Source organism: Bos indicus x Bos taurus, chromosome 8, assembly GCF_003369695.1.
Source record: "Bos indicus x Bos taurus breed Angus x Brahman F1 hybrid chromosome 8, Bos_hybrid_MaternalHap_v2.0, whole genome shotgun sequence".
In the NCBI taxonomy this organism is placed as follows: Eukaryota; Metazoa; Chordata; class Mammalia; order Artiodactyla; family Bovidae; genus Bos; species Bos indicus x Bos taurus.
In genome coordinates this window covers 11,696,835-11,710,436 of record NC_040083.1, presented here as the reverse complement: position 1 = coordinate 11,710,436, position 13,602 = coordinate 11,696,835, and the positions used below count along the sequence as shown (strand labels likewise).

General features: G+C 39.4%; 1 long non-coding RNA gene across 1 annotated transcript in view; it reads right to left on the bottom strand.

Annotated features, from left to right (window-relative positions):
- LOC113896936 overlaps positions 1 to 12,807 on the bottom strand; it is a 127,275-nt gene extending 114,468 nt beyond the window's left edge. The window contains exon 1 of the long non-coding RNA XR_003512188.1: positions 12,727 to 12,807. This is a non-coding gene — a long non-coding RNA (uncharacterized LOC113896936). The remainder of the gene's footprint in view (positions 1 to 12,726) is intronic.
- Between the last annotated feature and the right edge of the window lie 795 nt (positions 12,808 to 13,602).

The window sequence follows — 13,602 nt, the reverse complement described above, 5'->3', positions numbered from 1 at the left end:
GTGTCTTAAGAGAGGAGAACTTGGTATCAGAGTTCCCTCAGTCCAAGAAGGGCTATGTGCATGCATGCTGTCACTTCAAACGATTCTTTGCAACCCCATAGCCTGTAGCCCTCCAGGCTATACTCTTCTTGTCCATGGGATTCTTCAGGCAAGAATACTGGAGTGGGTTTCCATGCTCTCCTCCAGAGCATCTTCCTGATCCAGGGATAAAACCCACATCTCTTATGTCTCCTACCCTGGTGGGTGGGTTCTTTACTATTAGTGCCTTCTGCTATACCTGGATCTAATTGAGGGAAGACTTTGCATCTTCCAGAGATCTTGGACCTAGATCATAATCTTGTGACTGAATAAGACATTTGGGTTTTCTCAGTTAAGGAGTGGATTAGTGGGGCTTCTCTGGTGATTCAGTAGTAAAGAATCCACCTGCCAGTGCAGGGGACACAGTTTGAACTCTGATCCAGGAAGACCCACAGGCTGCCAAGCAACTAAGACCATGGGCCACAATCATTGAGCCTGTGCTCTGCAGCCCAGGAACCGCAACTACTGAGCCCACGTGCCACAGCTACTGAAGCTCACCTGCCCCAGAACCTGTGCTCCACAACAGGAGAAGCCATTGCAGTGAGAAGCCTGCACACTGAAATGAGAAAGTAGCCCCCGCTTGCTGCAATTAGAGAAAAGCCCATGCAGCAACAAAGACTCAAAAAACAAAAATAAGTAAAAAACTAAAAATAAATGGCCAAATACTAAAAATAAATAAATAAAATTCTTTTTAAAAAAGGAGAAAGGGATTAGTAAGCTCTGTGTTTGGGAAGAAGCGTGAACTGAAGATCTGATGACAAGAGAGCTGAACAATGGTAGAAATTGTTAGTGCTCACAACGCCCAGTCTGCCTCTTTCTCCAGGCAAGTGAAAGACACACTTTCCCAATGTTAATATCCCTTAAAACTAGGTGGGCTAATTGCCTGGTTCTGGCCAATGGACCGTGAGTAGAAGTGACATATGTCAATTCTGAGCTGAACCAGAAGAGACACAGAAAACCTCTCTGTGTCCCTTTCTCTCCAGCTGCTAAAAAAAAAAAAAAAAAAAAATGGAGGCCTCTTGGTGAGTTTCTAGAACCAAGAGTTAGGAGTAGCCAGCATTAAGGAGCCAATGCATGGAGAAAAGTTAATCTGGATATTTCTGCAGCAAATTGAGTGAGAATGAGAAACTTTCATTCCATTAGACCACTGAGACTTCTGTTAAATCCACAGAATAACCTAAGCTATTCAGATTCCATTTTAATGAAATCATGCATATTTAATTTAGAATTTAAGTCACCATCCAACAGTATTTTCCTTCACTATTTTGAGGGTGTAAACCCATTATATTTTGAGAACTATTGCTACTGATGAGAAAGATATTGCAATTTAAAATGTATCCTTATAAGCCATCTTTATTTTCTTTCTGATAACTTCTATCAGTTCAGTTCAGTTCAATCGCTCAGTCACGTCTCACATTTTCCAACCCCATGGACTTCAGCACACCAGGCTTCCAGGTCCATCACCAACTCCCAGAGCTTGCTCAAACTCATGTCCATTGAGTTGGTGATATCATCCAACCATCCCATCCTCTGTTGTCCCCTTCTCCTCTGGCCTTCAGTAATTCCCAGCACCAGACTCTTTTCAAATGAGTTGGTTTATCACATCAGGTGACCAAAGTATTGGAGTTTCAGCTTCAGCATCAGTCCCTCTAGTGAATATTCAGGACTGATTTCCTTTAAGATGGACTGGTTGGATTTCCTTGCTGTCCAAGGGATTCTCAAGAGTCTACTCCAACATCACAGTTCAAAAGCATCAATTCTTCGGTGCTCAGCTTTCTTTATGGTCCAACTCTTACATCCATACATGACTACTGGAAAAACAATAGCTTTGACTAGATGGACCTTTGTTGGCAAAGTAATGTCTCTGCTTTTTAATATGCTGTCTAGGTTGGTCACAGCTTTTCTTCCAAGGAGCAAGCATCTTTTACTTTCATGGCTGCAGTCACCATCTGCAGTGATTTTGAAGCCCCCAAAAATAAAGTCTACCACTGTTTCCATTGTTTTCCCATCTATTTGCTATGAAGTGATGGGACCAGATGCCATGATCTTCGTTTTCTGAATGTTGAGTTTAAGCCAACTTTTTCACTCTCCTTTTTCACTTTCATCAAGAGGCTCTTTAGTTTTTCTTTGCTTTCTGCCATAAGGGTGGTGTCATCTGCATATCTGAGGTTATTGATATTTCTCCCGGCAATCTTGATTCCAGTCTGTGTTTCATCCAGTCCAGTATTTCTCATGATGTACTCTGTATGTTAAATAAGCAGGGTGACAATACACAGCCTTGATGTACTCCTTTCCTGATTTGGAACCAGTCTGTTGTTCCATGTCCAGTTCTAACTGTTGCTTGTTGACCTACATACAGATTTCTCAGGAGGTAGGTCAGACAGTCTGGTATTCCCATTTCTTTCAGAATTTTGCACACTTTGTTGTGATCTACACAGTCAAAGGCTTTGACATAGTCAATAAAGCAGAAATAGATGTTTTTCTGGTACTCTCTTGCTTTTTCAATGATTCAACAGATGGTGGCAATTAGATCTCTGGCTCCTCTGTCTTTTCTTTAAATCCAGCTTGAACATCTGGAAGTTCAAGGTTCATGTACTGTTGAAGCCTGGCTTGGAGAATTTTGAGCATTACTTTTCTAGCATGTGAGATGAGTGCAATTGTGTGGTAGTTTGAGCATTATTTGGCATTGCCTTTCTTTGGGATTAGAATGAAAACTGACCTTTTCCAGTCCTGTGGCCACTGCTGAGTTTTCCAAATTTGCTGGCATATTGAGTGCAGCACTTTCACAGCATCATCTTTTAGGATTTGAAATAGCTCCACTGGAATTCCATCACCTCCACTAGCTTTGTTCATAGTGATGCTTCTTAAGGCCCACTTGACTGCATTCCAGGATGTCTGGCTCTAGGTGAGTGATAATAGCATCATAATTATCTGTGTCATTAAGATCTTTTTTGTATAGTTATTCTGTGTATTCTTGCCACCTCTAATTAATATCTTCTTCTTCTGTTAGGTCCATACTATTTCTGTCCTTTATTTTCCCCTTCTTTCCATGAAAAGTTCCCTTGGTATCTCTAATTTTCTTGAAGAGATCTCTAGTCTTTCCCATTCTATTGTTTTCCTCTATTTCTTTGCTCTGATCACTGAGAAAGGCTTTCCTATCTCTCCTTGCTATTCTTTGGAATTCTGCATTCAGATGGGTATATCATTCCTTTTCTCCTTTGCCTTTCATGTCTTTTCTTTTCTCAGCTATTTGTAAGGGCTCCTCAGACAACCATTTTGCCTTTCTGCATTTCTTTTGCTTGGGGATGGTCTTGATCACTGCTTCCTGTACAGTGTCACAAACCTCCATTCATAGTTCTTCAGGCACTCTGTCTATTGGATCTAATCCCTTGAATCTATTTGTCACTTCTACTGTATAATCGTAAGGGATTTGATTCAGGTCATACCTGAATGGTCTACTGTTTTCCCTACTTTCTTCAACTTAAGTCTGAATTTGGCAATAAGCAGTTCATGATCTGAGCCACAGTCAGCTCCTGGTCTTGTTTTTGCTGACTGTATAGAGTTCTCCATCTTTGGCTGCAAAGAATATAATCAGTCTGATTTTGGTGTTGACCATCTGGTGATGTCCATGTGTAGAGTCTTCTCTTGTGTTGTTGGAAAAGGGTCCTTGTGATGACCAGTGTGTCCTCTTGGAAAAACTCTGTTAGCCTTTGCTTTTGTACTCCAAGGCCAAATTTGCCTGTTACTCCAGGTATCTCTTGACTTTCTACTTTTGCATTCCAGTCCCCTGTAATGAAAAGTGTAATGAAAAGGGTGTTAGTTCTAAAAGGTCTTGTAGGTCTTCATAGAACTGTTAAACTTCAGCTTCTTCAGCATTACTGGTCAGGGCATACACTTGGATTACTGTGATATTGAATGGTTTGCCTTGGAACAGAGATAGTTCTGTCATTTTTGAGACTGCATCCAAGTACTGCATTTTGGACTCTTGTTGACTATGATGGCTACTCCATTTCTTCTAAGGGATTCTTGCCCACAGCAGTAGATATAATGCTCATCTGAGTTAAATTCACCCATTCCAGTCCATTTCAGTTTGCTGATTCCTAAAATGTCAGCATTCACTCTTGCCATCTCATTTGATCACTTTGAATCTGCCTTGATTCACAGATCTAACATCAGGTTCCTATGTAATATTGCTCTTTACAGCACTGGACTTTATTTCGATCACCAGTCATATCCACAACTGGGTATTATTCTCACTTTGGCTCTGTCTTTTCATTCTTTCTGAAGTTATTACTCCACTGATCTCTAGTAGTATATTGGGCACCTACCAACTTGGGGAGTTCCTCTTTCAGTGTCCTATCTTTTTGCCTTTTCATACTGTTCATGGGGTTCTCAAAGCAAGAATACTGAAGTGGTTTGCCATTCCCTTCTCCAGTGGACTACGTTTTGTCAGAACTCTTCACCATGACATGTTCATCTTGGGTGGCCCTACCCAGCATGGCTCATAGTTTCACTGAGTTAGACAAGGCTGTGGTCCATGTGATCAGACTGGTTAGTTTTCTATGATTGTGGTTTTCCATCTGTCTGCCTTCTGATGAGAAGGATAAGAGGTTTATGGAAGCTTCCTGATGGGAGAGACTGAGGGGGAAACTGGGTCTTGTTCTGATAGGTGGGGCCATGCTCAGTAAACCTTTAATCCAATTTTCTGTTGATGGGCGGATCAAACAGATCCCTGTTGTTTGATCTGAGGCCAAACTATGATGGAGGTAATGAAGATAAGGGTGACCTTCTTCAAAAGGTCCCATGTAGGCACTGCTGCACTCAGTGCCCCCACCCTGCAGCAGGCCACGGCTGACCCATGCCTCCACCGGAGACTCCTGCACAGTCACGGGCAAGTCAACTTTATAAAACTCTTCTTCAACTTTATAAAATTCTTACCCATTACTAACAAAATACTGCCTATTAGACACATACTGTCTCTCATACTTCCATATTCCTTAAATAATATTTTGATGTTTTCCATCATTTTCTGTCCTAATGGTGCAGTTGAAGTCATTTTCTCAGACTCACTGTCCAGTTTATGAATTCTCTTTTCAGTTGTTTAACTTACTGTTCAGTCTTTGGATTCAGAATTCTTTTTTTTAATTTTTTGTTTATCTTACTGTGTTGAGTCTTAGTTGGGGCCTGTGGGATCTTTAGTTGCATCATGCAAACTCTTAGCTGTGGAATGTAGGATATAGTTCCCTGGCCAAGGATGGAACCTAGGTCTCCTGTGTTGAGGGCACAGAGTCTTAGCCACTGGATCATCAGGAAAGTCCCCAGAATATGTTTTATACAGAGACCTTTAAAAAACTTTCTAATTAATCATTTTTGGTTCTTGTCTCATGATTTATGTGTTTTTATCTCTTTGAATAATTTAAATAAGCTTTGTGAACTTTTTTCAGATTGTTTAGTTATTTCTAGTTCTAAGCATCTAAGTTCTCCACTTACTGGATCTGTGACTCTCTTCCATAATGGTTCATTCTGTGTGATTTGAACACTTTTACTAGGAGCTCATCTTTATCTTATTATGTATTCCTTTGGGGGGAAGGAAAATATGTTCTGGACTGTTTCCTGCTCAACACAGCAAGTCCCAGGTATTTCACTGGCTCTTAATTTCTTGACCCTTCACATTCATCTGACATAATCTGAAGTTCTCATTTTTCAAGGGCATTTTGTGCCCACTGACAAGCTAATGGAAGATAAACTTTCTTGCATTTCCTATAGGCTGAGGTTGGAGCCTTTCTGGTGTTCATTTCTGGGATAGGGCAACCCTTGATCATTCTGACTTTTGGCAAGATACTTAGTACTAGTACCCTAGCCATTTGATATCTATGGTTAAAAAAATTCTCTTTCTGTGTGTATCTAAAACACAGAACCAAACTGCTAAGATATCAATATATTTTTAATAACCTATGGAGATGTTGGCAGAAGCCCCTGCTCACACCTTTGATGTCACATGTTTTCTACATTTTTGTCTCATGGAGATTTCTCTCTCTTGGTGTTGAATTTGGCTATGTTTCCAAATATTCTTTGGCTTATGTTAAAAAGCATTTGCATATATGCAGAGCTATTTGTATCCTATTTGATGTATTTTTGTGAAACATAAAACTCAATCTTCATGACACTTTAATTGGGATTGAACTAGAAATATGAAATAGAGAGAAAATAGGTATCTATCACATCTAAGAGAATGTCATGGGTCTGCATTTACTCAATATTTCTAATATCACTTTCAACATTCTAATAAGTTCTGAGGTTTAATTTATGCCAAAACATGAACATCTGTCATTGTTTATTCCTGAGAATTTTTTAAACTGTATTTTCCGCCTACTTACTAGTGCTGCATTGTCTTAGCAAACTCTACATCTATTAGAAACAGATATTAACCCATCCGGAGGCCACCTTATTGGTCCAATTGGAAGAAAATGTGTCTTGAAATAAAGTAGCAACCAGGAAATGTAGGAAAGCTCAAAGTTAAGAGATATTTTAAAATCATGATTAACAAGATTTGATAGTCAGATATAAGAAGTGAAAAAGACAGAGGTATCGAGGATAATGTCTGCATTAGTGCCTTGATGATGGATAGAGGTCCCACTGAAGCCTAGTAAAGGGATAGATGTGGGGTGAGAAAGGAAGATTAGATATGAAGATGGAAAGTTGGTAATACATTTATACTAAGCTATTTTTTGCTGAATAATTTATTGTGCCATTGAAGGAAAATATTTTGGAATAAGTTACAGCTTCATGGAAACATAAGAGCCACTAGGGAATTTTGAGTTATTAGAAAGGACAGGAATACGGGGCTAATAAGAAGTCAGGGTCTAGACAGGATATCTGAATGTCTTCTCCCAAAGGAGTTACTGTAATGAGGTCAGGAAGTCACGAGCAGGTTTTTTTCATGCAGTTGAAAAAAAATATTGAGATGACATTCAGAACATTCTATTTCCATATCTGACCCATCACAACTATTACAGTCTTCAGTGATGAAAAAATAAAATGTATCTTCCTATACTGAAAACATACAGAGCCAGAGACTTTTCACAAAAATAAAATGTTCAATTGCTTGAAATTGAAATTCTAAATAGATATGGCAGTGGAGAAACATTTCCTTCTCAGTAGCACTCCAGCATCTTTAGCTGGAGCTATCAGCATCTTAATTTGGCTGTGGGGACTTTGTGTGTGAAATATATGGAGTGTGTTTTTTAAAGGTTTTTGCTGGACAGTCAGGTTGTGATGGAGAGTTGAAATGTAGCCTGTGGCACTTCTTGTCCAATATTGTGCACGTCCCTAACAAGAGACAAATGATTTCATTGTGAGATGAATATGTGTGAGGGACTAATAAACCAGTTAGAGCTATTATCAGAGTAGAGGAGCCGCCTAAGTGACGGCATGACTGAAACACAGACCCCATTCTCCTCTGCATTTGCCGAAAACGTGAATTCATATGCAAGCATGCTCTTTGGCGGTCTTAAGGACATCAGTGTGAAATTTAAGCATTCCAAACTTTAGAGTCGGCTTTTTTCTAGGCAGAGAGTCGCACCAAAAGTGAACTCACAGAAACAATCAATTCCATCACAAGAAAAGGTAAAGATCATATTGCTATATTAATTGCTTTATTGCCCTCCCCACCAAAATCCCTCAGTCAGGAAGATGCCCTGGAGAAGGGAATGGCTATCCACTCCAGTGTTCTTGCCTGGAGAATCCCATGGACAGAGGAGCCTGGCGGGCTACAGTCTCAGTTAGTTCAGTCACTCAGTCGTGTTTGACTCTGCAACTCATGGACGGCAGCATGGCAGGCCTCCCTGTCCAGCACCAACTCCCGGGCTACAGTCCACGTGGTTGCAAAGAGCAGGGCACAAGTGAGTGACTAACACTTTCACTTTCACCAAAAAACAAAGGACAAGGTCCATAGCATTATAGACTTCATAATTATCTCTGCCCTAATGGAGAGAGAAGTCAGGGGAAAGGGAAAGAAGAAAAATCTCCCCAATATAGCTTCTTTTACGGAGTGTAAGGACTTTTGGAGAAGATAAGAATGTCTTAATTAGTTAATTATTTCTACAAACATACATTAATGTCCCACTACTAATGATGTTTTTGTATGCTCAGGTGAATAAAAACGAGAAAAACTTCATCTCCAATCAAGTTCAGGGATGTATGGCCAGCCATTAACAAACTTATAAAACAATACTTTCAGGGTCTTTAGCCTCTTTTTTTCCCCTACTATTTCTTATTTTCTATTACTGTTTTCTCCTTTCAGTCATTTGCCTTCAAAGCTCCTTTCAGAATAATCCTGACAATATTCAGTGACCTGTTTAAATGGCCTATTTCAAACAACCACAAAAGGAAAAGACAGAATCTTCCTCATGGCAATGAAAAGTTTAAATTTAAACAAAAAGACTGCAATGTTATACACATTACTGAAAATCTTAACAAGAATGGTTGATCACAATATTTTTAATTCTCACTCGTTTCTTTCTAATCTACTTCACAGCTTCTCTGGTGGCTCAGTAGTAAAGAATCCGCCTGTTAATGCAGGAGACATGGGTTCGATGCCTGGGTCAGAGAAAGATACCCTGGAGAAAGAAATGAAAATCCACTCCCATATTCTTGCCTGGGAAATCCCACAGAGGAGCCTGGTGGGCTACAGTGAGTCCATAGGGTCGCAAAAGATTTGAACACATCTCAGCAAATGAACAACAATAACAAATCTACTTCACAGAGAGCTGAGAGAGTAAACACAATAAAATGCGATTCTAGTCACGTCACCTCTCCCGTGAAATTCTTTCCACAGCTTCTTATGAACCTAAGATAAAAATCAAATCCTTAAAGGAGACTTACAAGCCTTGCATGACCTCCTATGCCCTTCTCCTTTTAGCTCAATAAGCATAAGCCAACTGGGCTTTCTTTTAGTTGTTACAGAGTAGATCTTTCCACATCAAGAGTTTTTATACTCCTTTGCCTGCGCTGGTTCACTGGGTCCTCCACGCTTCCAATTCTCAAGCCACTTCACACACACACACACACACACACACCCCTTCTCTCTCACCATCTGCATAATTCATCTTTCAGGTCTCCATTCAAAATATCAGTTCCTTGAAGAAAGAAATCAGTCTTCCTTCTTGTCCCTTATTTTCTTCCTAGTACCATGCCTTCCCTAGCCCTATAAGACTATTTGCATGTGGGGACTATACTTCTAACATAATTACTAAATAATTTATTTCTCCCCTCTGTACTGTAATCTCTATAGGGGTAAGGACCATGTCTGTTTTAATACCATATGCCTGTCTAATACTGTATATATTTGTGGCCTGGTACACAGCAGGTATTCAATATGTATTTATGGAATGAAAAAAATGAATAACTAGAATATTAAGATCAATAAAAATGAATACATCATAATTTATGAAATTAGACTCAAATTAGGTCTGAGTTTCTTGGCAAATAGAATAAAAAGAAGAAAACTGATCCATTTTAATCAGTTGTATATCTATGTGTTCAGTCTCTCAGTTATGTTTGACTCTTCTGTGACCCCATGGACTATAGTCCACCAGGCTCTTCTGTCCATGGAAGTTTTCAGGCAAGAATACTGGAGGGGGTTGCCATTTCCTACTCCAGGAGATCTTCCTGATCCAGGGATCAAACCCATGTCTCTTGCATCTCCTGCATTGGCAGGCGAATCCTTAACAACTGCACCACCCAGGAAAATCAAACCATTTTTTTCAAGGCAACAAAACTTTTCCTTTTTCTACAGAATGTAGAAAACTTTCTCGAAGAGATAATTTTCCTTCACAGTTCAAATCACAGTTTATATATGTGTATGATCATGAATGAGTCTGATTCCATTAGACTCCAAACTTCTGAAAGGTACAGACCTTGTCTGACTTGCCAAAACATCCCAGCATATAACACAGGGTCTGAAATAGTAAAGGCTCTGCTAGTAACCCATTTATTCTTTCATTCAGCAAATATCTACCAGACAATTACTAGGTATTTAGCACCAAGATAAAAAAAACCACGAATAACTGATGTAAATAGTATACCTTATCATTTTACAGCAACAGTAGTCATAAATTTCACATGGCTGTTTTAGGCTTTTCTTGTTTATGCTGACATTGTTGGCACTTGATAAAGTCTGAAGGAAAACATTAAAACATGGTAAAACTACATAATGAGGAGCATAACAAAGGTTTTCCACATACTTCGCTTTTTAAAGGCTCAACCTGTTTTAGGATAGAATTTGGAGTAACTGGAGGAACTAGGAAAGACCCTTACTTCTCTGAGTTTATGCCAGAACCAGGAGAAGAAAAAAACACTCAAGTCTGAGCTTGCTGATGACAGTTGGAGTTCCTCTGTGCTCACATTTGTGCTAAAATATCCTGCAGATTGAGGCTGTTTCATCAAATTTTCTTTTCCTAGTAGCAGCAGTCAATAAAGAGTCAAACTACTTTTCTTTCTTCTCTCAAGCCAATATTGTGTTTTTTTAAGTTTATGGTTACCAAGGCGGGGGAAGGGCTAAATTAAGAGTTTGGAATTAAAATATACATATAGCTAATACTGTATATAAAATAGATAACCAACAAAGACCTACGGTATAGCACAGGGAACTATATTCAATTGTCTAATAATCTATAATGGAAGAGGATATAAAAAAAGAATATATTTATTTATATATATGCATAACTGAATCACTTTACACCTGAAACTGGCAGAACATTGTAAATCAATGATATTAAAATAAAACAATATTAATCTAGTGTTTTCAGCAGCCCAGCACCAGGAAGTTCTTTTCATTTGAAGGGCTTTATAGCAGAGGAGCCTGGAGGGCTAGGAGGGTCCATGAGGGTTATCAAAGAGTCAGACGCAACTTAGTGACTGAACAACAAGTTCAGTTCTGTTCAGTTCAGTCGCTCAGTCATGTCCAACTCTTTGCAACCCCATGAATTGCAGCACGCCAGGCCTCCCTGTCCATCACCAACTCCCGGAGTTCACTCAAACTCACGTCCATCGAGTCCGTGATGCCATCCAGCCATCTCATCCTCTGTCATCCCCTTTTCCTCCTGCCCCCAATCCTCCCAGCATCAGAGTCTTTTCCAATGAGTCAATTCTTCGCATGAGGTGGCCAAAGTACTGGAGTTTCAGCTTTAGCATCATTCCTTCCAAAGAACACCCAGGATTGATCTACTTTAGGATGGACTGGTTGGATCTCCTTGCAGTCCACGGGACTCTCAAGAGTCTTCTCCAACACCACAGTTCAAAAGCATCAATTCTTTGGCGCTCAGCTTTCTTCACAGTCCAACTCTCACATCCATATATGACTACTGGAAAAACCACAGATTCAACTAGACGGACCTTTGTTGGCAAAATAATGTCTCTGCTTTTTAATATGCTATCTAGGTTGGTCAAAACTATCCTTCCAAGGAGTAAGCATTAGTTATTCAGAAATGTGTAGAAGGAGAATGGGAGAGGAAAAACAAGATCATGATTCTTGGGCTACTGTTCCTGATATCACCCTCAATTTAGGCCATTCTATTTTAGTTTCCTAAAGCAGAATACACAAGTCATCAAAAAAAAAATTAATAACTGAGTCATCTGACCTCTTCTCCTTTACGACTTGTGTTGAAGCATGAAGTTTGGCAGAAGCAACCAAAGATAACTCACTCATGTTTCCAGTGGATTTTTGCATGTGTAAAGACATCCTTCACAGTGATCCATTTCATAATTCCTCTGAACCTCATGAAATCTGATCATGAACATCAATGAGCCTCCTGAGGGTTCTGCAGAGATCACACCACTTTACATGAAGTGAGTCAGGCAATAGGTGAACTCAGTGTTCCTCATAAAGTGAGACTGAATGGCTGAGTTCCACTGAATGGATGCCTCCTTACCAGAATGGCAGCTTTAGTGGAATCATTTAGTCACTGCAGACATCATTACCCTTTACTGTAAGATGGAGGAAAAAATATGTCTTGTCTATTTCACAGGATATTCTAAGGATAAAGCTATATTAGGCACATGAAATTACTCTCTGACATTTCCAGGGGAGGAAAGGATATGAAGTTACCTCCTCAGTCTCCGTTAGCAACTACTCTATCTTTTCCAGGTCTGTTTCATCCCTCTCCCACTCAGCCTTCCCACAGAATGTGTGTGAAGTTTTGGGGTTGAGGGTTAAAGGAAAGCTTGTACCTTTTCCTCCCATCAGTGTTTATCACCAGAAATATATTTTACATACACAGTAGATTCCACTTTTGCCTGAAAATATGCATACTGACATCTCTCTAGATAAAGATGTTAGAAAACTTTCAATGTGATTTTAAAATGAAATTTAATTTTATTCCAGTTATTACCAAAACACTAAATCTTTTTGGACACTTGAAAAAATAATGCAGGATAGGCAAGCTTCACTTATTTCTTTCTTTATTTTTGCAAAGCAGGAGAGAACATCAAACCAGAAAAACAAGAAGAACTTCAAATATGTATAAAATTACACATCCCACTTTTGGTGAAATAGTCCAAATGCAAGAATCAAGTTGCTCTTACTCTCACTTAAATAGCTCAGCAATATCTAAAACAAATGAGTCACAAGCTTGTTTTTGTATCACTTACCTCAGATTTCTTTTTTCAGGAGAATTTTTGAGAGGAGAAATAACGTCACTGATAGTTTCATCTCATGTCCTGGGAAAAAATAGAGCAGAAAATTACCCACCTCTGGTGCATTAGATGTAGGCATGCCTAAACTATTCAAATAATCCATAGCACCTATGTCTGCACAGACTTTTGAATGATTCTCTTTGATAGGAGTTACTTCCCTACAGTGGGCATTCAGCCCTAATCTTCACTGCCCTTCATTTCTCAGATTTTTTCCCTCTATAGTTCTGTTTATTTATCCTAGGATTGTCAAAGCCCTAGTTGATTTCTTGACTACCAAATGGGGAGGAATGTATCAAACCTGTTTTCAGTGGTTTTACCTAGCCAGGAAAATAAGCGCCATTCAGTCACTCCATCACTCAAAAACACTTTCTCATATTTTCATACATTTGTGTGTACTAGAACAATGCTAAACACATGAGGATCAGAGATTAAAAGCCAGAGTTCTTGCTTTCAAGGGTGTCACCATTTGGTTGGTATAGACAGTTAAGGAGGTAATTACTATGTAGATACATAGAAAACAATCACACACACACACACACACAAATAGGGGAGATACACACAAATTACTATCAAAGCACACAAAAAGGAGCACTAACTCAGACTGAGGGTAAAATCAGTCAAACCTTAACGGAGATCATATTTGAGCTGAGTCACAATTAGGCGTAAATTTGGTCCCCAGTGGATATCTGACAATATCCAGAGGTATCTTCACTCATCACAACTGGGAGCTTGGTCCTAACTCTACTGAGTAGAGGGAAGGCATGCTATTAAACACCTTACGAAGCACCAGGCAACCCCCCACAACAAGGAATCTACGGCCTCAAATGCCAA